We start from the raw sequence: 2,715 nt of genomic DNA, 5'->3' as shown, positions 1-2,715 counted from the left end.
ATTATTACCTCTTCATTGGTCGACATTTTATTCCATAATGTTACACAGTTTTGATGCTGTTTTATGTCTGATGATCGTGTTAGAATACATGTGGAAGCATCTGTTGTTTCGGTTTCTTCTTCACTTGTGTTTTTTGGAAATTCTGTACAGAAGATGTGTAGTAGCGCCCCCTACAGTATAACAATGAAAACACGGATTCTAGGAGCACAATTATAGCTAAAATATATTTTCTAAGTAGAAGTCAAGTATACTTAAATGTAATTTTAAGTATATTTCTGAGAAGTACATAAAGCCCATTTCTGAGAAGTACATAAAAAGTAGACTAAAAGTATACTTTCCTATTTTTAGTTTAAAAGAAGTATACTAATAGCACACTTGAATAAACTTCTTTTTCGTAAGGGTAGTGTTGGCCACCCCACTCATAACGGGTCCTGTGCTCGGCGCGCGTGATCTTAAATTGCAAGCACAAAGGCGCCGGCGCGCTGTAGCCTGTATCATTTCATATCAAAGCACGAAATAAACTACGTGCATGCAATGTCGTGGTCAATTAAGTCATGAAGTTAAAAGGCGATTAAAGCTGCCTTAAAACTGTGCATGCATGTGATGTTTTATATGAGTCACATTTAAGAACATGTGTCTGAAATGGTTTTCAAAACTGTCTCACTCATCTAACACACCCGATGTAACTCGTCAGCTCATTAATAGAGACTTTAAGAACTGAAGTGGGTCAGAAAAGGTAAAAAGAGTTGAGAGAAAATACAATGCGTGTCAGATCCGCGTCACGTTCAGCAGCAGCAGCTCTTAAAGTAATAGCAGCCAAAACAACCTAATAACCAGCTGCTGTGATGTCTATTAATCAAAGGACAAAGAAAAAAAAAAAAGGAAAAAAGAAATGGGTTTATATGAAGATTGTTTTAAGTTCACTTAAATTAGAAGTTGTTTTTTTAAAGTCTAATAAATGTTTTAATTGATAGCTCTCTGTTATACTGTAATGCTGAATGGCTAGTCAATGGTTAAATATTAGGAGGAGGGGGGGCAATTTTATAGAGAAATCAGTAGTGTTAGTATCAGTAATACTGGCCTTCAGTCATAAAAAAAAGATGCCATTAAACAAATATTAAAATATTTATGTGATATATTAAAATATCCCTGTCTTTATGTTGTTTGTACATTAATTTGAAGATTGAATCTGAAATTATTGCAATTTAAAAGTATATTTAAAAACTTTAATGTTAGGTGGGATTAATCGCGATTAATTTCAGAAAAACTGTGTGATTAATTAGTACATTTTTTTTAGTCGATTGACCACACTAGTTTTTATTGATTAACTGAAATAAAAAAGCTTTGTGATATTTAGACCAGGGTTATTATAGGTAAGTAAAACCATTAAAAAAATTGCAACTTGAAAGAAAAAAAAAAGTTAAATAAAATAAAAAATAAAAAAAATAAAAAATTCTCAACATTTATCAACTTGACGTCCAAAAAAAAAAAACTAAAACTGAAATAAAAGTTAAAGGGATAGTTCACCCAAAAAGGAAAATTTTGTCACTAATTACTCTCTGTCATGTCGTTCCAAACCCGTAAGACCTCACGACATGAGGGTGAGTAATTAATGACAGAATTTGAACTAACCCTTTAATTTTATAATAGCTACTGTATATAGACATATTTAAAAAAAAAAAAAAGAATAAAAATGACAAAACACACAACACTACAAAACTTTAACTACAAAATTGAAATAGAATAGAACATAACATTTTTTTAAAAAACACAAACTTATTTTATCTCCGCTAGTTTCCGAGGGAACATTTTTCATTTTCATTTAGTTTAACTTAATGTACTAAAATAACTAAAACTAAAATGGAAATAAAAATTTATTATATAGACATATTTAAAAACAACAAAAACTAATAAAAGTGTCAAAACTACTAAAGCTGTAATATTAACACAAAAGCTGAAAATAAAAACTAAACAACAAAAATTATAATAGTATCTCAATACTAAAATAACACTCATCAAGTAGAAATTTATAATAAAAACTCATTTAATTTTCAAAAATATTATATATTTTTTTTAAATAATAAAAGAATCATAATCAAGAGTAAATTACCTTATTTATATTTAACTTAAAACATTTTAATCATTCATTTATAGAAAAATGACTCAAAATGAGAGACCTTTGATTGACAACCAGGCGCTCCTTAATATATGACCCGCCCATATTTACAGATCATCACACTTTTATATTTTTATATAACAACTTGCATAATAAATGACAGCTGAACTGTCCTAGAACAAAAGTCATTTACATATATAAATCTTAAAGGTACAGCAGCGAAAGCAATCAGTTTTCACAAATTACACACTGCAAAAAAAAAAAAAATCTAACACTGTAAGTGAATAGGAAGCTCAAACAGACAGTGCAAACTGTAACAGGTTTGATTGTGTGTGTGTGTTTGTGTGCGTGTGTGTATATTTGGGCGTGTATGTGTGTGCATATTCAATATCTCAAAGGTCTGAAGACCATTGTTGGCGCTTTGATCCAGTCGGTGAAGAAGCTGTCAGATGTGATGATCCTCACCGTTTTCTGCCTCAGTGTCTTTGCCCTCATTGGTCTGCAGCTCTTCATGGGAAATCTGCGACAAAAGTGTGTCATCTGGCCCATCAACATCACAGAAATATACCAGGCCAATGGCACCCATGCATTCACCTGGG

At 31.2% G+C, this 2,715-nt stretch overlaps 1 protein-coding gene across 2 annotated transcripts in view; it reads left to right on the top strand.

Annotated features, from left to right (window-relative positions):
• The window catches only part of def6b (DEF6 guanine nucleotide exchange factor b), a 16,095-nt gene that overhangs the window by 8,210 nt on the left and 5,170 nt on the right, over window positions 1-2,715 (top strand). The window lies entirely within an intron of this gene.

The sequence above is a fragment of the Sinocyclocheilus anshuiensis genome, unplaced genomic scaffold (assembly GCF_001515605.1).
Source record: "Sinocyclocheilus anshuiensis isolate Anshui unplaced genomic scaffold, SAMN03320099.WGS_v1.1 scaffold1799, whole genome shotgun sequence".
Lineage (NCBI taxonomy): Eukaryota > Metazoa > Chordata > Actinopteri > Cypriniformes > Cyprinidae > Sinocyclocheilus > Sinocyclocheilus anshuiensis.
Note: the sequence above shows the minus strand (reverse complement) of the source record. Positions and strands in the feature narration are given on the sequence as shown.